Below are 23,365 nucleotides of genomic sequence, written 5' to 3'. Positions count from 1 at the left end.
TTGAACAAAGGCATGACATAATCTGACTTCCATTTTTAAAAGTTCACAGTGCTGCTTGATGGAAAATATATCATAGAGTAATAGAAAGCAAAGAAAGAAGAATATGTAAAATAATATTGCAATAGTCCAGCAAGTGATTAATACTATGACTAGAAGAGAGGCAAGGTCAGTGGGAAGACGTGGCTCGATTTTCCTGTAGTTTCAAGGTTGAGCTGAAATACTGGATTTGGGATGTGTGAGACAGAGAAGAGTCTGGGATGAATCCATGTTTTGACATAATCAGTTGAAACTTTAATACTTTAATAAAACATAGCCTACAATCTCAGGCTGCTTCTCAATTGGCTCTGGCTTCAGTTGTTTGATAGATGTGGTCCTAAAACCCCTACACAGATGTCCTGGGTTTAAATAAATGTAAGATTTTTGTATGTTCCAGGTCCTTGTTTCAAACCATGAACTAGAAAGGAAATCAAGAAAATTTCACCAAAACTACATTGATGATGATCATGCCACTGCACTTCAGCCTGGGTGACAGAGTGAGACTCTATCTCAAAAAATAAAAATAATAAAATAACAACAAAAAACTACATTGATGGAATTGGACCTCCATGCATTTTTTGAAGACAAACTCAATATTCTCATACCCCTTTTTCTCCTTGCTGCCTTCCCCAATCCAGCTAATAATATTTGAACTAGAACTGAGTTACTGAAGTTTCTCTAATCGAGCCATAGCAAGCCTGTAAATAATAATATTCTGTAAGAGCTATTTTGTTCAGCTCACATATGTTAAACTTACAGTAAATTTTATTTTGTCATTTAAGAAGTATATATTCCAGTACTACTCTCCTCCATAAATTCCCCAATTCTTAAACCCTACCGTATTTTGTAAGGTTTTCTGTAATATACAATAAAGCATTGCAGAAAAGTTCAAGGGCCCACCTTAGACTCTTAAGTATTTAGATATAAGGCTAGGGTTTTAAAAGTAACTCTCTATTACCTTATTTAATGCTTCTGACAACCTTACGAAGTGGCCATTATTTTTTACTTCAAATTACAGATGAGAAACCTGAGGTTTTAAGAAGTTTAATAATTGACCCAATGTCACATAGCTAGAAAGAGGCAGAATCCATGCATGAGCCCAAGTATCGCAGACTCCAGAGACCACATTCTTAGCCACTGTGCCACACTGCCCCCAGGCTCCTATCCAAGGTATCTGTACAGCCTAAAGTCTGATCCTTTGTGTAATTATTTAGCACAGTTTCTGGCCCCAGAGTAATTGTTTAAAAATGTTAGCTGCTGATGTTGGTGTTATTGTACAGGCATTAAGTTTCATATCTCTGAAATCACATTTTAGAGAACAGCTTTATTTTACTGCACATACCCTGAAAGTAATGCGTATTACTGCAGAAGAATTCTTATATGCTAATGGAATAGATCATGAAACTGCTTTCAGGTACTGGTATTGGACCATAAAGTAAGCTCACCCACTAGCTTCACGAGTCTTCACCTGCACAGCTTGCATCATTCATAGCTGTTCAAATTACTAAATGCCACAGATTTTCAAGCTTGCTTGCAAGTTGGTGGAGTCCAAGGATATTCAGTATTTTTATGTCAAAGGTCTATTGAAGTGCTTGAATTAACTATGCACATAATGTAAATACTACCAGGTAACATTTCAGTCTTTACACCACAGTCAAACTATAAAGTGTAGGGCCATTATTATGAAATCAATTTTTCTCATATGTAAGAGGAATCAACTATTCGTTTCCATGAAAACTTTCTAATGGACTCAAATATCTAAATAAAATACAAAATCTTTAAACCCAGCCCTCAATTTCATCTCTGTAATTTTTCACTGGCATTTAGATAAAAGCAAACCATACCATATCTAAACCTCCAAATTATATCCCAATAGGTGAATTAAGTACCCTTACAAAGAAACATCCAGAAAATAGAGGGCAATTAACTATGTTGTCCCTACCTAAGGAGGAGAAACAGAATCAACACTTAGCTTGTTCCCAGTGCTAGATACTATGGTAATGTTCATGCATTATCTCTTCTAATCCTCTAAGGAAGTGCTGTAATAGTTAATATCATAATTTTGCAGATGAGAAATGTCAGGCTCAAGGAAACTAAAAGTAGCCTGACCAAAGTCACTAAATGATGGATGAGTGACAGAACCAAATGAATTCAAATGCCCTGGGTCCATGTTCTTTCTCCTGTTCCATATGCTTGCTATACCTGTATAGATTCATGTTTATAAATATTAACCTTGTACATTCCTTACCTGCCTACCCTCACCATAATAAAATCATAAGCCAGCATACTGGTAAAATTGTTTAGTCTACTCTCCAAAGTTGAGGAAGAGTGCTGTGATGTATTAGAAAGATCCCCAGGAAACTGGCAGCTGGACTTTAATAGTAGTGTTGCCACATCAGACATTAGAAGGTTGCATTTCATGTTGCTTCTGCAGACAGGTAGAAAATACTTGGTCTTTTGTTATACTAATTAGTTTTGCTGTTTCATCATCTAAGTAGGGAGTTTCTATTCTTTGCATGTATGTATATACATATATACGTATGTTTTTTCTTGCATTTTGTGTTTTCTGCAACTGTTGAAAGGTGTGTATATATTATGCAGCTACCTCAGAAAAGTTATAACCTTATATTGTTAAGATCAGACACCTTCAATGCAAAAACAAAAAAATCACGTCCCAGTAAAAATGATGTGGTATGTAAGAGCAAGAAGTGTTTTAAGTGCCCAGGAAAAAAATTATTCGATAGTCATGTGTTCAATTTCTTCTAGCTCTAAGGGATTTTTAATGTCACAGAGCCTTTCAACCAGCCTGAAGCCATAGCTGGAGAGAGATAATATATTGGGACATTGCTTTTAGAACCAAAATGAGTTTTCAGGTTTCTTTGACTCCATTAGTTTTAGAAGGAGGTGGAATTCAACCTCACAAAGCCTGCCCGAGGCTCAGTGGGTGTGTACTTTAAACCCTTACCTTAAAAGACAACGTTGGGTCCTTCGGCCCTGATGACTGGAGTTTCTTTGATGTGTAATGATTTACCCCTACTGTTGTGTGTGTGGACAGATCACTTTAATTCTCTGACCCTCAGATTTTGCATCTGGCTTAGCATTATTTAGGTGCCGCCTATCTTTGATATTTTACAATTCTAAGGACCTTTCCCAATTTCAGATTCTAGGAAAAGGGAAGACATGTTCTCAGGTACATTTGTGGTTGAATCTTGAATTTTGGGGTTGCAAGGAGAATATGTCATTACAGTGGTTTCCCAGGTGACCTCACACTCTGGTGAATAAGGAGCTGAAGCTTGGAGTACAGATGGTAGCTGAGCTGTTCTAAACCAAAAACTGACCAGCAATATGGAACCCATCACTCCTTATTGTACTCCCATAACTTAGGCCTATGACTGATCCAATGTCTGAAACACAGGTTTGAGTAACTCTTAATCAGCTTGGCCATTATGTAAGTAGAAGCCAAAGAGGGAATACACGTCCGTGCCTGTCACACATAAAAATCTACACCTTAGCTAAGTAACATTCTGTTATTAACTGAGACCATTTGTTTATAAAAATTCAAAGCTTCCACTTTTGTTTTGTTTCTTTTTCTTTTTCTGTAGGCACATTAGTGCCTGTTGGTAAAAGCTGATAATTGTGAGTGGCCACAGTGCCCAGGGTTGGCAGGTGGTGTGGCATTCTTTTTATTTTTTAGTTTTAATAATATATTTAACACAGTATAACCAAAATATTATTTCAACATGAAATTAATATAAAAATTACTAGATATTTTACTTTCTTTTTTCATCCTCAATCTTTAAATTCTAGAGTGTATGTTTTGTTTACAGTACAGCAGGCCTTTGAATAACATCGTTTTGCTTATTAGCACACCCTTTTCAGGTCTCCAGAAACATTCTCTGTCCCTCAAAGCCACTCCAATATGTGTGAGTATGGGGGTATGTGTGTTAGACGCATACATGCATTCTTTGATCTAAAGAACAAATATTTTTTAATCATATGTAAAATATAACATGAGCATCTTTTGGGGAAAAAATTGATTTTAATTGACCTTCATGTACAAATCTAAGTAAATACTGTTTGTAATGCAAATGCACCTTTTGAAAATTTCCCCACTACCACTTCCCACCAGATGGCTGCCTTTGGCTGCTCCTATTTAGACATTCTGGAGCTGCCACAGAGTGTGAATTTCACACATCCAAGGTGCCTGGAATTGAGTCAATATTTTCACATAATACCAGTGGCCACCAAAATATAGTTACTTACTTAGACTGACAGGTTGTTATTTTTTATCTTAAAACAATAGAACCCTCATGATTTATCTTCTCTAAGTCTTTTCTTGGAAGATCAAAAGAACAAACGTGCCCTTCCAAATCTGTAAATTATCCCAACCAAATGATTTTCTTACCACGCTGATATGAGGGGAATCCAAGACACATGAGCTCTATCACTTTCCCTCACCCACATACATTTTCTTACTATTTTATTACTTGATTTTTTTGGAAAAGAGTGGTTTACAACTTAATTTTAGAATACAAGGTAGTTTGATGGTAAAGCCTGTAATGTATCTTTAAAAATGCATTTCAGGCTGCCTGTATGAGGGAAGGTGCTCAGCTTTTCTGTAAAAATGTCATGACAGTTTCTGCACAGAGACTGGAGACTTGGAGAATGTTAACGGCAGTGGGGCAGTAGAGTACTTCATGGATCAATAGTTTTGCAAACTAAAAATAGGCTGTGATTGGACCTATCCCAACATAACACTCAGCTAAAGAGGCTGTTTTCATCCCCACAATCAAGTATCTCAAAAAGTCAAGTCTTTTCAAGTAGGTGACTTCAAGTATCTCTGTTACATAGAGCTTGAAAAACCCTAATTTGCAATTTACATCCAGATTGGCACACTTTTCCTGTGCCTATTCTGTAAACACGATACCAGCCAGGTGTTTGTCTCCATCCTGGCTGGCCAACATCTTAGCCTCATACCCGTCTGGGGAAGGGGCTCAGGTGGGAACCCCGCCATCTCAGTGCCCACTGTGGAGGGCGAATCATACCCCTCCAGGTAAGGTTCACAGCCGAAAAAGCCAAAGCCAATCACACAAATAATGGGGCAGTCAGGAATTAAAGCAGGCCCCATTCTTGTAGAGGACACGGGAAATACAGCTAGAAATAGTGCAGGAGGAGAGATTCAGGCTGTGGCAGCAGGGTCAAAAGTTCAGACAAGCAGAACAAGGAAGACTAGAGAGTTCATATATTGGAGGAAAGTGGGAAAGGAAAGGGAAAGCAGGGAATCTGGTTGCCTCTGCTCACAGCTCTTCCTGATGCAGCTCTAATTTGTAAGTTAAACTCTTGCTGTTTTTCTGCCCTTGAATTTTGCCTTGAGGACCATTTTCCTCTCTCACTTGCTTCACAGACTCTGTCTGACCTTTCTTATTTCTCCCCATGGTCCTCCTGTCACCAGAAACCTTTCAAATGGTTATTCTGTATGCTTGTAGATTCTAGTGCCTTGCTACAAATATGGGTTATATTATTGCCCATTATTTCTCCTGATTGTTTTCGGGGGGAAAAACATCTAATATCCAATGAATTCTCTTGGTTTGATTTTTGCCTGGAAATTTGAAAGTAACAATTACTTTTCTCAAGATGAAAACAATTCAACCTTTGTCCCAATTGCTTAACTAGAATTGTGGAAGAAAGGCTTTTGCTCAAATACTATTAATAAACGGCTGCCTCAGAATTCTGAAGACTTTCTCACAGTCAAAAAAATGCTAATGATATGTGTGCAAGTGATTTTCTTGCCTGATAGAGTCCAAGTGTACATCCACAACAAAAAGCATCAAAGCTAATATGTCTTTAGCCTATCTTGGAGAACTTTAGTGTGAAATGACAATTTCCATGACAAGTTTTCTTAGAAATGAAGAGAGGTTTTCATTTGCACATAGTTGCTCATAATTTTCTACTTATATCTTCTACAATAACTTTCAAAGCAGTGAATGTTCTGTTTTCCTCAAAAACATTTATAATTTTGCAGAAACTTAATGTACTCATAGTTGTTCTGGTGGTGTACTTTTAATTGCTTTTCATTCTGGAAAACTATGGTTGATGATCATGACTTTGAAGGAGCTGATGATCTCTACTTTGATTGTCGTCATTGTTGTCTCTTTCTTTCTGTCTTTTTTTTTTTTTTTTTTTTTTGAGCCAGGGTTTCACTCTGTCACTCAGGCTATAGTGCGGTGGTGTGACATGATCATGGCTCGTTGCAACCTCGGCTTTCTGGGCTTAGGTGATGCTTTCTGGGTAGCTGGGACTGCATGGCTAATTTTTTGTGTTTTTTAATAGAAACAGAGTTTTGCCATGTTGCCTAGGCTGGTCTGGAACTCCTGGGCTCAAGTAATCTGCCCACCTCAGCCTCCCAAAGTGTTAGGATTACAGGCGTGAGCCACCACACCTGGCCTCCTTTCCTCTACTCTGAATGAATTTTTTTTTTTCTTGGGTACAGATTATGGAAATCAAAGTACTTAAGGAGTAAAATAAGATTATTGTGTATCAGGGTTTCTCAACCTCCTCACTACTGACATTTTAGTCCTGATAATTCTTTGCTGTGAGGGGTTGTCCTGTGTGTTATAGGATGTTTAGTAGCATCACTGGCCTCTACCCACTAGAAGCCAGGAACACTTCCCTCTAATTGCAACAACCAAAAATGATTCAGATATTGTCAGAGATTTCCTGGGGGACAAAATCATCCCTGGTTGAGAATCACTTCTCTATAATCTTTAAATAAATATGCATATGAAGAGTTAAATTATGTACGCTCAGTGCCCTATACCTACATCAGTTCATTTGCAGCACACATCATTTGATATGAATGCAGTCAGCAGATAACACAAGAAATAGGTGAAGGTTTGTTTCTTAATTAAAATTATCTCTGAAATTACCATTACTCAAAATTCTCATCAGTTTCTTTCCTCACAGTAATTTGGTGAAAACCTCTTGTCAAATTTTTTTTCTCTCTGTGATCTTACTGCTGCTTATAATCTCACTATTTTAAAAAATGCCCTAGTATTCTGAAACTACTTCCAGAAGGGTACATTTTACTGTTGTTCAAGTAGTAATACCTAATTAGGATTCTCTCACTGATTTCTTTTTAATTAAGGCAGCTAGCTTAAAATAAGGCTCTCATGAAAGAGGACAGGAACAGGTAGGTAGAGACTATGTTGGAGAAGATGTGTATAAAGAAGACACTGGAAGATGGCAAAGCCCATTGCATTCATATCACCCATAAAGTTTAGGACCAGTTATTAAATGCGACCACAGAGCAGACATAGTGCATACTCCATAAGCACTTATTAGCTGAGGGTTAAATTTGGGGTGGAATTCTCTGGATAGGCCTATGATCAATCTACCTTTAGTTTTACTTTCCATTAATCTCTTTTAAAAAAGGAAAATAAATCTTTCATACAGTTAGCATCTTTCCTTAGTGCCCTGACATGTTGCATACTTGCTACCTCTGAGCCTTAACTCCTGCAATTCATTGAGCCAGGAATTTATTTCCCAATTCTCTGCCTAGTGATCTGCTTTAGTTTTTAAATGAAAAGATAGTAAGAATGCAGGATATTTCTAAGCAGTTACTGGAAACTATGTGCTCTAGTAAATAAGCCCTATCCTAAGTGAGGACAATACACAGAGGCAGGAAGATCATGTTTATCCCTAGAGTCATGGCCATCGACATTAGTGGCTTCACTCCCAACCTCTAAAGACAGGCCAGTGTTTGCAGATGAGTGTGTCCAAGTATATCAAGGGACAGACACTGCTATCCAGGTCATGAGTATGCTGGTTACAGAAAGCAAAAGATCTCGTTGTTCTAACTGTGCCCCTTGGCAGCATTGGCCGTACCTAGGAGCTTGTTGGAAATGTAGACTCTTGGGTCTGCATTTTAACAGGATTCATAGGTCATTTCTGTAATATTCAAGTTTGTGAAGTTCTGGCATAAGAAACATTTTCCAGAATATCTTCCCATGAGATGCTCTGAGAGGGTGGAGGTGGGGGAAATAACAACAGTGGGGGTTTGAGGAAGGATGGGTTCAAATATTTATGTGGCCATCTCCTCATGCTATAGCCACTGCTATGGTCTCAATGTTTGTGACCCTCTGTTTTAGTCTATTCATGGTGCTGGAACAAAATACCTTAGACTGGGCAATTTATAAACAGAAGAAACTTATTGCTCACAGTTCCAGAGACTGGGAGATCCAAGATCAAGGCACCAGCAGATTTAGTGTCTGCTTCAAAGATGAAGGCTTCTTGCTGTCTCCTCATACTATGGAAGAGGCAAACAAGCTCTATCAGGCCTCTTTTATAAGCACACCAGTGCCATTCACAAGGACTCCACCTGCAGGACCTCATCGCCTCCCAAAAGCCCCACTTCTTAATATCTTCACATTGAGGATTGGATTTCAATATGTAAATTTTGGAGAGAAAAACAGTCAGACAATAGCACTCCTCAGAATTCTTATATTGAAACCTAATTCCCGGAGTGACAGTATTAAGAGGTGGGGCTTTTAGGAAGTGACTGGGTAATGAGGGCTTCATCCTCATAAATGATATTAATGCCCTTATAAAAGAGGCTGCCTTGTCTCTTAGGCACCTTCTATGAGGACACTTAGAAGGCACCATCTATGAGGAAGAGGCCCTCACCAGGCACTGAATCTGCTGGTCCCTTGATCTTGGACTTTGCAGCCTCTGGAACTGTGAGCCACAAATTTCTGTTGTTGATAAATTACCCAGGCTAAGATATTTTGCTATAGCTGCCTGAATACACTAAGACAGCCACTTTTTGGAGATTTATAATGTGCATATACACTGAGAAACATACTTTGGGAAATTCTAAATTATAACATCAGGCCTTAGGGATGGAGGATGTTTGAATTCTAGACATTTCTAATTAAAATTTGGTTATGGAAAACAAGGGTTTAACATGATAAAAGTGATAGGTGTTTACTTTGGATCAACTTTATTATTATTACTATTATTATTTATTTATTTATTTATTTTTTGAGATGATGTCTTTCTCTGTAGCCCAGGCTGGAGTGCAGTGGCGCGATCTCGGCTCACTGCAAGCTCCACGTCCCAGGTTCACGCCATTCTCCTGCGTCAGCCTCCCCAGTAGCTGAGACTACAGGTGCCTGCCTCCATGCCCGGCTATTTTATTTTTGTATTTTTAGTAGAAACAGGGTTTCACCGTATTAGCCAGGATGGTCTCGATCTCCTGACCTCGTGATCCACCCGCCTCAGCCTCCCAAAGTGCTGGGATTACAGGCATGAGCCACCGCTCCCGGCCAACTTTATTATTTTTTAATGTCGAAAAATGGATACATTTTCATATGTCGTGGCAGTCAGCTTGGTAAATACCATTAGCTTCCAAGTGATCCTGTCAAAGGCAATCCAGAAATGCATAATTACTATTGAGTCAATACTTATGTACCGAGTCTAATTATTTATTTTGTTGGCAGTTATTGTTCTTTCTGGCATTAGTTCTAAAGCTATTTGGTAAAATGTGGATAGTTCTAAAGTATAGGTACAGTATTCATTTGCTGGAGCTGCCATTAAAACATACCACACACTGGCCAGGTGCTGTGGCTTACGTCTGTAATCCTGGAACTTTGGGAGGCCAAGACAGGCAGATCACCTGAGGTCGGGAGTTCGAGACCAGCCTGACCAACATGGTGAAATCTCATCTCTACTGAAAATATTAAAATTAGCCGGGTGTAGTGGTGGGTAGCTGTAATCCCAGCTACTCGGGAGACTGAGGCAAGAGAATCGCTTGAACCTGGGAGGCGGAGGTTGCAGTCAGCCAAGATCACACCATTGCACTCCAGACTGGGCAACAAGAGTGAAACTCTGTCTCAAACAAACAAACAAAACAACACACACTGAGTGGCTTAGACAACAGAAGTTGATTTTCTCATGGCTCTGGAAACGGGATCCAAGACCAAAGTGTCAGCAATTTTGGTTTCTCCTAGGCCTCTCTTGGCTTACAGGTGCCATCTCATTGCGCCCTCATGTGGTCTTTCCTCTATGCTCGCACATCCCTAGAGTCTCTTCCTGAGTCCAGTTTCTCTTTTATAAGGATACAAGTCAGATTGGATTAGGGCCCATCCTCATGGCTCCTTTGTACTTAATCACCTCTTTGAAGACCCTATCTCCTAATACAATGATGGAGTTAGGGCTTCAACATATGAATTCTGGGAGAACACAATTTCACCCATCACAAATGCCAACTGTTTTTTTGTTTTGTTTTTGAGAGAAGGAAGGCAGAAATACTTTCATATGTTTTGAAGGATTTACATTTAAATTTTACTCAAATTATTGCATGCCCCAGAGATGAATTTTATGGTGGTCTAGGCCATCACTAATTATTTTGTTTCTGATACAGATTCTTTCACCTTATTTAAAAATATCTTCAAACTTTCCAAGTGTATTACATAAAGTGAACCTGACTTCATCAAGGAGTTGCTCGAACTCTAGAGTCTGGTCCAGGCTGTTGCAGTCAGTTGAGATCCAACTAGTGATACTCCTCATTCCATCCATTCCTTTAGGTACTGGATGCAGAGTTGTGTGAGGTTTTCCCTCTGCTGTAATTTATTCACCAAAGTCTATATCATTCCCCTCCAGGATTTGCAAAATCACAGAAGACCTTGTTTGCTAAAAGGGCTCATAGAGAATGAAGGATGAGTATTACACCGACCACTCCTTTTTGTGCGCTCTCTGAGAAATTTCATTTCCTAGCCTGAGCAGCTGCCATTTTCTGATGCAGCCTGTTGCCTCTGCTGCTGAGAGAATAGGTATTTTTTTAATCCCTTTCTCTTTCTGATAATAAAATATTCACTGAAAATTATATGAGTAAATAAAGTAGGAGTGGGAAGTGAGGACAATAATCATATTGAATATATCATGTAATTATGAGCTAGACTTTCCCCAGTCTAAATAATTTTCTGACTGCTTTAGGGTCTTTTGCCTGCTGCACCAACTACAGCCAGGTCATCCTATTACATGGAGTGATTTACCCTGTCGACCAAGACAGTCGGGAAAATTCATCATCAATTTATTTTCACTTCCCCTGCTGCATTTTAATGTTAAGATATTTGAAAAAAAAGTTGGAGGTTGTATCAATAAATGAAGCATTGGTTATAGCTGCACTTCACATTAACATCTAATGTTTAGAAGGTTTTTTTGTTTTGTTTTGTTTTGTTTTGTTTTGGCTTTGAGACAGAATCTCATTCTGTCTCCCAGGCTACAGGCCAGAGTACAGTGGCGCCATCTCAGCTCACTGCAACCTCTGCCTCCAGGGTTCAAGTGATTCTCCTGTCTCAGCCTCCTGAGTAGCTGGAATTACAGGCACACACCAACATGCCTGGCTAAATTTTGTATTTTTTTTAGTAGAGAAGGGGTTTCGCCATGTTGGCCAGGCTGCTCTTGAATTCCTGGCCTTAGGTGATCTGCCTGCCTTGGCCTCCCAAAGTGCTGGGATTACAGGCATGAGCTATGACACCAGGCCTTATGAGGTATTTTTATACGTTTTTATTGTATGGTTTTATATTATTCGAAAACACTTTCATCAATATATACTTGGTCCTTGGAACATCTCAGTGAGGAAGCTAAGGCAAATTTCTTTTCTAAGAAATGTGACATTACCAGTTGGTAACAGACATGATTCTGGAGTCCAAATTAACTGAGCATCTACTATGTGCCAACAGTATTCTGAATATGTGAGATGTGTCAGTGAATAAAACACAGATTTCTACCCTTGGGGAGCTTAATTCTAATTATAGAAGGCAGATAATAAACAATAAACAAAATAAACATATAGCTTATTTAATAGAAGATGACGAGTGGTTTGGAAAAAGGAAAAAGAGAGCAGTAAGGGAGGTTGAGATACAGGGTTGCAGTTTTAAGTAGGGTGGTCAGAAGAGGTTATATTGAGAAAGTAGCATTTAAGCAAAGTCTGGAAAGGAGTGATTTTGGTGTTTAGTAATTTGCTCACTGTCTCTCTGCCACCTGTTTATTGGTTATAGCATAATTACCCAAATGACCTGCAAGTATTTGCTCAGAAATCTTAACAGCCGTGGGGTGATTAGAAAGAACAATGGACATTGGCCTGGACTTCGAAAAAAATGACAATGTGAAGTAGGAGTAGTCCACCTTGAGTCTTGGTAAGCAGAAAATTGCAATACCTTTTTTAGGACAAGTGAGTTCCACAGTTTTAAGAAAATCTTAGAACTAAACAAGTAAATGGTGTTTCTGCTGAGTTCATGGCTATCATGGGCTAATCGGTATGCCTTCTAAGATGCCCATCTGCATATTTGGGCTTAGGACTGCCCACACATTGAGATGAAGTTAGACTTCTGTTTGCCCCTAAGACTGTTCCTTACAGGCTTTACTATGATCATTGCAGATCCAGCTCCTTACTGGATAAAGTTAATGAAGGATAAAGAAAGGAAGATAGAACTTTACGGGGGAATCAGGTGTTCAGCTGAGCAGTGAAAAGAAGGCATTGGGGAATTTGTGATCTAAATGCTATCAAAGCATATATGACATCTCTTAGGGGGATTCTTTATCCTATGACATAAAATTCCACCCCGTGATCTGAAATTATTCCAAGTAGGTGGGGCGGAATAGACTAAGTAATCTTAGTAATGACAACCCTGACCCTCAATGGCTTAAGATAGCATATACTTAATTTTCCTTCATAACTTTCCATTGAGAGTCCTAGGGTTACTTGGAAGCACCTGTTTCTCTTCGCCATCCTTACTGCAGGACTGATGAAGCAGCCACTGTCTGGAATATGCCAGTATTTGTGACTGAGACAAACAATGTGGCCAAACATGCACTAGCTTCTAAAGCTTTCATTGGAAAATGGCGCATGCTTCCCCTGACATTCCATGGACTAAGGAAAGTTTACCTGGACAGAATGATGTTCAAGTACTTGTGGAAGTAAATCCTACCTGGTGGCTGGAAGGAGAAAGAGCCAGGATATTTGTGAACTGCGTAGGGATTCACACAGTGGGTAAAATTTTGAAGTTTCTGTCTACCTCGAGACTTCAAAAAAAATTATTGGCAAAGTTGCTTTTTGCTATTTGATGAGGTGTCCTTTTGCTGTTCAGACTGGACATTTGATTCCTCTTGTGGAATTCTTCATTTTTCAGGAAGGAGTAGGGCAGGACCAACTTGTGCAACTATTTGAAGTTGAAGAGATGCCATTTAAGGTCAACATATGACAGTTTTGTTGTTAGTTTTGTTGACAGTATACTCATTATACTTTTATAATGAAGTCGTTTTCTCAGAAGCTCATGTTGGGTTGCAAAAAATATATATAAAAGCAGTCTTATCTTTCACGGAGGAAACTTTTAAAAATTATAATTCTTAAACCACAGGCATATGTGTTGTTTTTGATCTCCATAACTTCTGTTATGCAACTTCAAGATATTAGGTTCTATAGCTTCTGAGAAGGGCTCATGAGGGTAGCAAGGTCTAACAAATATAATATGTTAGGCAAGTAATGTATTTAGTAAAGAAATGGAGACAGAATGGGGAGCCAAGGAGATGTCAAAGGTCACAGAAGAAATAAGTTGAGCCCAAAGATTATATAAAATAGGAGAGGTCAAGCTGTTCTGAAAGGCCTGATTCAGAAGAGACAAGAGACAGGAAACTCAGTCAGTAACACTGAGGAGCAAGACATGTCCAGGTGAGCCATTTTCTTAGGGCAAAAGGCAGAAGCCAGACAAAAGGGAGATTCTAGTCTTTCAGGCAGTCCTTCATGGAGAGATGGCATTATCCTTCTTCTGCATCTTTCTGCACTTGCAGAGGACTGACTCTAGGAGAACTAGTAGCCTGCAAAATAAGTTTGTATATTCTTGTAACAGGTTCATGCATGTGACAACTGCTCATTTATTTCTCTACAAAGCATATACATCAGCAGGTCTTCACATGGGCCATCTTTGTGCTTCTCCTCCACTGATTAGCCCATATCTCAAGTTCACCCTTTCTAAGTGATTCCCCTTTAGGCCTCCCTTTGGGGCAGTATGGTGATGTGGTCAGTGGGCATTCATGAGTCTATTCTCAGAGCTCTCAGTTAATTGATGTGTTGTGCTCCAGGGTGGGCCAGAAGGCAGGAGCAATAGATCAGTGTCTTCTTAGTTGTATTGCCCAGCCATCTGGACCTTACAGAGAATTCACTGCCCAGAACACAGGACCATAGTCTAAAAACTGATTACTCCAAAGCAGCCATGAGCCACTTAGCAAGTGCTCACATCTCATGCCCTTTCAACACACATGCAGTGACCCCCATCATCAGTGGAACCTGGCTCCATCTTGCTTTTGTTCCTTAATACATGAACCACTTCTGTTTCCAAGAAGCTACCATTCCTTCCCAATACCATGGCTTAAGCAAGAGGATGATCCATTGGGTGATAGAATTTTAGGCTGTTAATATACTGTCTCTGTCTTTTTTTCCCCTCTCTGTTTCCTGTATCTTAAATGGAGGAACTAATACATTCCCCTCTTCTGGAAGACAAGAGAATAATTGAATGAGTTTAAATATTTAAACCACTTCCCCTGCCAAACAAAACACCAGCATGAGTGGCCTCACAGAAAGCCCTAGACTAAGGTTCCCATCATTGTTGCCATCATCCTCATCTTCTTTTCTCTTATTAATTAGTCTCCAGATAGCTCAGAGCAGAAAACAAAGGGACCTTAACTCTGACTGGAATCAAGAATTTTCCTTTCTGTTTCTCCCCTGCATCTCCTAAATACCCACCAGAGTCTGGCAGTGAGAGGGGTCTGCAATAAGGAACTGAAGTGCATGCTTTTTCCTTCACCTTTTTAAATCTTCCTTTAGGATCTGCGATTGGTGGGAAGATGAATTTGCAGGCCTGAGGTGTTAACAGCCAAACTGAATAAAGGCAGCCTTCCCGTGGAACCAAAGTTCACTTAATCATGCCTTGGGCCTGGGTGAACACAAGTGCTATTCTTTAGCGTTGACTCAGGGAAACGATGCTTGCTTTTATAAGATTAGAAGACAAAGATGGAAGCAAAACAACTCTTCTTCACCCCAGTTATGTAGGCCAGCTTTAGAATGGAGAACAAGGTGTGATTTTCAACCCATAATAGGATTAATTCAAACTGACACAGCAAGGAAATCCATTTTTCAGGCTTCCATTTATTTCTTTTCTCTTATCAATCAATCACAAATATTTATTGAGCACCGTCTGTGAGCTCAGCATCGAAGGGGAAACAGAATAAGCACAAGAGATGACCTCTGCTTTTACCATTTAACATTTCCTTGGGGGAGACAAAGCTAACATTCATGGTCTTATACAAAGAACACTTAACTGGAATCAGGAGATCTGTGGTCTTGTCACAGTTGGTTGAGTAGTATAGTGTGTGGTTAAGTGTAGAATGCCCTGGAACTGGGCTCTCAGAGCTATAAAATAAGGCACTGTCGTTAATTAGCAGAGAATCCTTGAGAGAATCCTATACCTTTCATCAATTTTTCTCATCTGTAAAAAAGAAGTTAATAATAGTGCCCAACTTAAAGACTTGTCAAGAGCTTAAAGTTAAAACTTGGCTAGCATTATATTTGCGGCACATTAAGTATGAGATATAATGCATTTAATATTTCAGACAAGCCTTTGAAAATCTCTGGGACAGAAAAGAGACCAGACTTGTGTTATATATTTCCTGTGCCCTAGAGACCAAATGTGGCACATCACATATGCATTTTTATACATCCCCACTAATGCCTTGTGAAGTGGGTTAGGGAGACATGAATAGGTTAAAATCATTTTGTAAGGTATGCTATTAGGTAAGAGACAAAGATTGGTTCAAACTCTGATCTGAGTCAAAATCCTGTGCACTTTCTACTCTCCCATAGCATCTCTGAATCTCAATTTCCCACATGAGAAAATATTGGGATAGATCAAATGGGCTCTGAGTTCAGCTCTAAATTTTTTGATTCCAATTCATCCAATCTTCTAGTAAAACTGAATTTTAGATCAAGGGCAATAAGGATGGGAGCACTGCATTCACAAGAGAATTTTAGAAGTATTAATTAGGCCTTGAAGAACCAGTAGAATTTGTTTATATGAAAAGAAGGGAGAATACTTCTGCTAGGCGTAAATATGAGAACAATGGTGGGAATGATAGGCAGGGAAGACAATACAAAAAATGATCCCTACCAAGAGGAGGCTGCTACTGAGGAAAGGTTGGAGACAGAACTGTTTTCCTTCCTAATACCTTAATCCACAGTTTCTCAATATCAGCACTATTGACATTTTAAGCCAGATAACTCTTTCTCCTGGGGCCTGTCCTATGAATTGTGGGATGCTGATAGGGGCTGAATTGTCCCACCTCCCCTCTAATACGTATGTTGACGTTTTAGCCCCCAGTATGATAATATGTGGAGATAGAGCCTCTGGGAGATAAGGTTTAGATGAGGTCATGAGGGCAGGTCCCCTATGATGTGATTAGTGTCCTTATAGGAAGAGACATGAGAGTTTATTTTCTCTCTACCTTGGGAGGACATAGCAAGAAGTTGGTCATGGAAGCCGTTAAGAGGGCCCTCACCAGAACCCAACTATGCTGGCACCCTAGACTTCCAGCCTTTCGAACTGCAGGAAAATTAAGTTCTGTTGTTTAAGCCACCCAGACTGTAGTATGACATTTGTTATGGCAGCCCAAGCAGACTAAGCTGTTTAGCAGCATCCCTGGCCTCTCCTCACTAGATGCCAGTAGCATCCACCCAGTTATGACAACCAAAAATATATCCACACGTTGCCCAATGCACCCTGGGGATAAGTCACCTCAAGTTATCTCAAGTTCACAATTTGAGAAGATCATTTTGGGAACCACTGTCTTAACCTTATCCTAATTCTAATTTAGACCATAAACTTTATTATCTGCAAGCTTAGGTTTTATGTTTATCTCTTTGTGGATTTTTGTTTGTTTGTTTTTGAGGCAGAGTGTTGTTCTGTCATCCAGGCTGCAGTGCAGTGGCACAATCATGGTTCACTGCAGCCTTGAAGGTTCACTTCATTCCCAGGCTCAAGTGATCCTCCCACCTCAGCTTCCCAAGTAGCTGGGACTATAGGCATGCACCACCATGCCTGGCTAATTTTTGTATTTTTTTGTAGTGATGGGGTTTCGCCATGTTGTCCAGGCTGGTCTCAAACTCCTGAGCTTAAGTGATCCACCACCTTGGGCTTTCAAAATGCTGGCATTATAGGTGTGTGCCACTGTGCTGTACCCCATTATTTGCAAGCTTAATATTGCTACTTTAGATTTATGTTTGCCTAATATGGTTCTCAAACTTTCCTTTGTATAAGAATCACCAAGGGGAACAGAGTAAAATGCAGATATTTAGTCTTCTGTCCACTAAAAACTTGGTGTAGTGGTCTGCATTAGAATCAACAAATTTGATTTTTAACAAGGTCCTAACTCAGGTGATTCTCACACAGTCTAGGGACCCCTACTTTGAGAAACACTGACATAGTTGCTATAGTCAGTGTCAACCTTGACCTTGCATGCATAATAGAAAGACAGTGGCCTTGGGAACAAATAATTATGGATTTAATCCTTTATTTTTTATTTAATTGGGATTGTAAAGTGAGCTGGCTAAGCATGTAGCCTCCAAGATCAGATGCCCCAGTTTCAAATCCTGGCTTTGTCACTTACAGGGTGTGTAGCACTGGGTGAATTACTCAGCATTTCTATGCCTGGGCTTCCTTACCTGTAAAATGGGGAATATTGTCAGTGCCTGCCTCATACGTTGGCATTATGTATGACTGGATATATGACAAAACACTTGTAATTGTTCCTGCATAATGTGTTCAATAAATGTTTGGTGGTAGAGGCAAAGGTTAATTAAAAATAGAAAGTGTGGACTGTTGCCATAGCAGCCTTGTAAGGGCATTCTTGATTCTGTTAATAATTCTTGATGCACTTAGCACAGGATTTTTCTGACTCCAGAGCTCCTATGAGTGACTTGGGAAGTTTGTAGAATGCATGTTCCCAGCTTCCTCCCCTCAAGGGAGACTAATTCATTTTGCCTCAGGTGAAGTTTAGGTCTGCATGTTTATAAAGCTGTCCAGATGAATATGATACAACCAACTCAGATACCACACATAGAAACACACTATCTTGAAGAAAATAGCTTGTACTATGTGCACACTCAACCTGCTTTTTACATCGATCTATTCAAGTGATAGACTGTATTCTAGAATATAATCTGTAAGTCTCTTCTCCAGTGAATATCCCATATAGATGTGATTACAAAACATAGCATGAATTTCTTGTTTTCGGATTTGATACTTATCAAGCATTCTCTTTAGCTTCTAGTTTTCTTTGATTTCCTTAGAAGTTTTCCAAATTTGTTCTGAAAAAAAAAAAAAAAATCACATAAGGCTTTTTAAGAAGGGAGGAAGAAGATATTTCAGAAAGGATGCCACCTAGACTTAAAACCCTTTTCAACAGGACATTTCAACAAGTTGGGTTGTGAACTTGAGAAAATTAATTTTTGGAAATTCTTAAAGCAGTACAGATGCCTATGAGGCAAAAATCTAGCAGTGTAGAATACTAAAGACCTGTCAGTATACATTTTCATTTCATCTTTATTCCTATTCTTTGGTGAAAATAAAATTTTTTGAACAGAAAATAATTTTCTCCTTAGGGTTTTCAAGGAAAACAAGGATTTTGCTTGTTAAAAAAAGAAGGCAAATGTATTCTGATTGCACCAACATTTCTTAACATGCACTCCTAACTCTCCAGCTTTTTTCCCCGTAAATCTTATGAGAATTATGACCACCATGAATATGTTCACTATCAAAATCAAAGACATTGCCAAAAATAGATAGAACTTAAGTGTTCCTCCAGTTAAATGGTGATCTTATCACTGTGCTTGATGTCATTTTTATTGTAACACAGTGGAATATTTTAGAAGGGAATGATTAGTAGTCCAAATTTTCTTCTGCAAGAACTAGAGATTCTCTGATGTAGTTTTTCTGCTGTAGTACATTTTTTCGAATGCCTTCAATCTATTACTTTTACCATTGTAAATCTTTTGGGTAATATGTGTAATGGGCATACATTTGGTCCATGAAACTCAGGAGCAAGAATATCACTTGTTTTTATTTTTCTAATATATATGATTATAGCTGGCCACTTTCCAAAATATCTAGCGTCTTATGGAAGTCCAGAAGCAAGCTTCTCAGTATGGGGTTGTTCTGTTTTTTCTCTTACTCTAGGCCTGTGTGGGGGCAGCAGAATGTCATGTATGCACAGATGCTCTGATACTTCCTGCTGCAAGAGGAGAATGTTTATTAAGTCTAATGGGGGAAAAGCTACTAGTGGAATTATTCCTCCTTTCTTCCTCCAGTGTTGGGAAATCCCACTTCCTCAGTCAGGCCCCTCCCTTCATCCCTCTCCCATGCTGGCGTAACTTCCGTTTAATAATCCCTTGATGTACCCAACCTTTCAAACAAACACATGGGTGGGAATTTTCTTTAGTTCAGCCTTAGAAACCCAAATGTGCTGTTAACTTAAGTGGAAGGTGGGAGGGTGGAGGGCATATTTAGGGATGAAGATGAGGTATGGCTGAGAAAGAACACAGAAGCTTGCTCATTCTTCCAATGAGAGGGCCAGGGTGAAACTAACCTTTTCATCCTTACCTTTTTGAAAGAAGAACTAGACAGATAGCAGTATATCAATAGAATGTTCTGCCGAATATTTGTGGTAAAGTCTCTGATAACTAAACTCAACAAATCAGAACCTTTATTACTGCACTTAGTTCTGGAAGGAGTCAAATTACAGCAAAGTAACTGGTATCAGATTCTTGCTTTAATAACATCTTTCCAGGAAGGCCCTGGACTCTTTTCTAATTTGGCCCAATCACTGACACCTTCTCCATCTTTGTCCTCAGATCCTTTGTGAAATCCCAGATTGTCTTCACTTACTAAAGAAGACAACCATTTCATTCAGCAGCCTGGATTTACTAAGCACCACTTTTTTAGGGTGGTGCTCAGCAATAAGGGTAAATTTACTGTGTTCTCCGTTTCACTCTTAGCGACAATCTGAAAATCTTCAAATATTTCAAAAAAATTAAACTGTTTTTGTTTCTGAGGAGCATTCAGCACAATTGAAAAGTCAGTAGGATTTGCTTTGATTCCTTTGTTTCGCCTAGCCTGTGTGTTTCTGAGTCCTGACTACACGTTAGCATTACCTGAGGAACTTCAAAAACTCCAAGCCTGGGTCTCACCCCTAGAGATGCCCAGTCTGGGATGGGGCCTGGGTGTCACTAATTTGAAGTCCTTCAGGTGATACTAATGTACAGCCAGGGCTCAGAGCACCAGCTACACTATTTGCACAAGTCTCCTTTCTTGTTAGCATTTATTTATTTATACCCTGAATATCTTAGAACTGATTTTTTACAGGGTTATGCTCTTAGTAGGCAAGGAGCTGATAAAATATCATGAATCCCAGGAGGCTTTATATTAGCAGCATCTTCAGAAAACCTAGAACTTAAATAATAATGGTAAAATGGTGGCTTAACAGGGCAGCAGTATTGCCTTCATTTCCCCAACTCTCCTTCCTTTTCTCCTTTCTCTCTATCTTTTCCTCCATTAATTTTAAAGGCAATTCTTAAGGCATTCGCATTCAAATTTCTGCCGTATATTTGATTACCTACCTGTAGAGCTGATGCTAGGGGTCATGCTTTCTAAGGCATAGTCCTATGTATCCCAACACTGACGGCGGTATGGGTTTGTACATATAGTCTGAAATGTTTGATTAGTTACCTACAATCAGTATCAGCCTGCTTAAGATATTGGGAGACCTAGAAGCAAAAATAGGCCAGGTGCAGTGGCTTAGGCCTGTAATCCTAGCACTCTGAGAGGCCTAGGCAGGAGCATCAGTTGAGCCCAAGAGTTTGAGGTTGCAGTGAGCTATGATCAATCACACCACTGCACTCTAGCCTGGATGATAGAGCAAGACCCTAGTCTCTAAAATTAAATAAATACATACACTCGATAAAATACACTTCTTGGTCTATTTTGTTATTGTAGCAGTAATATCTGTTCATTGCAAAAACATTAGAAAATGTAGATAAGTTAGAAAGAACAAACCAGAAACTACCTGTAATATAGTTAGGGTTGCCTCTGGCTTTCCTTCTGTCTCCTTCTCTGTTTTCAAATAACTTTCTATACTTAAAAATGATTTTTAATGGATCCTCCTCTTGGCACATTTTAAAATAAAGCCTCTGACTACATGTAAGGCAGGAACATTTAAGATTTGAAGCCAACTTAGTACCGTTGAATTCAAAACTTGTAGTTTCTTAGAACTCCATACATTAGAATGACTGGAATTATCCAGTGATCAATAAGGACAGTGAGTTTCAGAAAGCTTAACACAGAACTAATCAGTGACAGAACTAAAAATACAAAATCCAGGGTCATAGGTTCTGGGGGCCATGTGCCTTTCTGTAGCTCACACAGTGTGCTTGGTGTGTAGCCAAGTACAAGGGTGTCAGTTTAATCTGGGTCTGCAAGTGGTAAATTATGCTTTTAAAGTATTTACTGTTGTTCCTACACAGTAGAATGAGAAATGAGAGTTGACTATATTCTTAACATGATCTGAGAAATAATGTGATTGTGGTTGAATTTCCTGGAGATTTTGAAGAATAAACTGATTATTCAAGGTGTGCATTGGTGTATACATATTTCATCTTCTCTTAATGCAAAGCTATGATGTTGGGAATGGAGAAAGAAATTAGTCACAGAAACAATAGTATTTAACCCAACATGCCACAAACCCTAATTTACAGAACACTAGTTCTTAAGATGTTAATAGATGTTCCATGGAAACCTCTGGATTAAGCCAAATTAAACAAACATGTTTCATAATTATAGGAGTTCCCTGGGCCTACAATAAGCTTATGGGCATTGTAAATCCCTATATGAGACAAAGTATGCAAATTTCCTTGTTGTAACAATAATAGCTTTTTTTTTTTTTTTCATTTTTAAAGGACCATTTATTAACATCTTGAACAACTAGTATGGTTTGTTCAACCAGTTTAGAACATGCTGGTTTTATATGGTTAGGCTTTGTGTTTTGGGAACATCCAGATAACACCTTTTAAGGACAAAGATGTGCTGAGAGCGTAAAGTTAACCTGTTATAATTTAACCCACGGAACAAAAGAGGATTTGTCATTTCTTCTCAAGGAATTCTTGTAGCAATTACCCTTGTCTGGAGTTGCTCGCCTACCCTCCAAGTCCATCTTTTTTTCTTGTGTTAGTGTCTTTTCTGAAAATCTTGATTTTAAAAAAGCAGAATATGATACCTCCTTTTTTGCAAAACCAAAGGAGGGACATTCAGATGCTTCCTTGTATCTCCAGTTTCCAGGCTAGACAGTCTTGTAATATTTTCAGAGGTGTCCAAAGTAATCAAAGCCTTCTTCTAAGAGCACTTGTTGATGGCAGAACTGTACTAGTCTAGGGTTTATGGTGATTAAACTTTGATATAGTGCAGGCAAATCAATAGAATCACAGGGTTGGATGGTAATTTTCAGCAGTGGAACTTGAGAGGAACAATTCTATTTCTATTTTATAGTCTTTTTGTCTGTTTGTCTTACCCATGTCTTCATTAATAGCCTCCTGACCATTAAGATGTCAATGTTAAAAAAAAAAAAAGAGTACTTTCCCCTTTCTCATTTTGGAAGAAATATACACATTCACTTACCTTTCTCTGAAAATATCTGGTGCATTGTCCTTTGTGTGGTCTTCTCCCCCTCCCATGTGATTTTGTGCCACTGTGAGTAGGTGATTAAGAACATGTCTTATCATACTGACTGATATGGTTTGGCTGTGTCCCCACCCAAATCTCATTTTGAATTGTATTCCCCATAATCTCCATGTATCGTGGGAGGGACCTGCTGGGAGGTAATTGAATCATGAGGGCAGTTACCCTCATGCCATTCGCATGATAGTGAGTAAGTTTTCATGAGATTTGATGGAGCTTTTCCCCCTTTGCTTGGCACTTCTCCTTTTTGCTGCCATGTGAAGAAGGACATATTTGTTTCCCCTTCTGCCATGATTGTAAGTTTCCTGAGGCCTCCCCGGCCCTGAAAAACTGTAAGTCAATTAAACCTATTTCATTTATAAGTTACCTAATCTCAAGGAGTTCTTTATAGCAGTGTGAGAACAGACTAATACACTGACCCCTGGCCTCATGTGCATATCCTATAGCAGATGCTTCCATGTTTTCACTGGACTAGACCTAGCTCCATGTCAAGAGAC

The 23,365-nt window shown here is 39.1% G+C and overlaps 1 protein-coding gene across 11 annotated transcripts in view; it reads left to right on the top strand.

Moving 5' to 3' along the window:
* CTNNA2 (catenin alpha 2) overlaps nucleotides 1-23,365 on the top strand; it is a 1,170,559-nt gene that overhangs the window by 947,029 nt on the left and 200,165 nt on the right. Inside the window, exon 1 of one of the 11 annotated variants that reach the window (XM_017888535.1) lies at nucleotides 5,340-5,363. The exons of the other annotated variants lie outside the window; for them this stretch is intronic. The gene's annotated coding sequence lies outside the window, so the exon portion shown is untranslated. Of the gene's footprint in view, nucleotides 1-5,339; nucleotides 5,364-23,365 lie in introns of those variants that run through there. 11 annotated transcript variants of the gene reach the window in all.

This window comes from Rhinopithecus bieti, unplaced genomic scaffold (assembly GCF_001698545.2).
Source record: "Rhinopithecus bieti isolate Rb0 unplaced genomic scaffold, ASM169854v2 scaffold_17655, whole genome shotgun sequence".
NCBI classification, from domain to species: Eukaryota; Metazoa; Chordata; class Mammalia; order Primates; family Cercopithecidae; genus Rhinopithecus; species Rhinopithecus bieti.
This window is presented reverse-complemented; position numbering and strand designations above follow the sequence as displayed.